Below are 427 nucleotides of genomic sequence, written 5' to 3'. Positions count from 1 at the left end.
GGGTCCCCCCGGGCGAGGCAGGGGCAGCTTGGGCCCCAAGTGCCGGAGAATAGGACACAAAGCGTCATTTAAGGCCGCGGCCGGCCGGAGCCCCCGAGCCAGGGCACCACCGCCCGCACGACCAGAGGGAATAAAGCTGGCTCTGTGCAGAGCCTCCCTGCCCGGGTACCTGCCCTCGGAGGCCGTGGACGGGACGGCTGACCCCTGCATTCTTGCACGCCTCACACCCAGCCGGCCTGGCGCTCGCTGCCCTGGCTGGGGCCTGCGTCGGGGCTCAATAGAGACACAGCTCCCGTTTGCCTGGGCTGCTACCTGTCCTAAAACTCAGCCTTAGAGTCATTTATGACGGTGGCCCCACGGGCGAGGCAGGGGCAGCTTGGGCCCCAAGTGCCGGAGAATAGGACACAAAGCGTCATTTAAGGCCGCG

The 427-nt window shown here is 66.7% G+C and overlaps 1 protein-coding gene across 1 annotated transcript in view; it reads left to right on the top strand.

Moving 5' to 3' along the window:
* Nucleotides 1-427, top strand: part of LRRK1 (leucine-rich repeat kinase 1) — a 55,125-nt gene that overhangs the window by 50,543 nt on the left and 4,155 nt on the right.

Source organism: Myotis davidii, unplaced genomic scaffold, assembly GCF_000327345.1.
Source record: "Myotis davidii unplaced genomic scaffold, ASM32734v1 scaffold164, whole genome shotgun sequence".
Classification (NCBI taxonomy): Eukaryota; Metazoa; Chordata; class Mammalia; order Chiroptera; family Vespertilionidae; genus Myotis; species Myotis davidii.
This window is presented reverse-complemented; position numbering and strand designations above follow the sequence as displayed.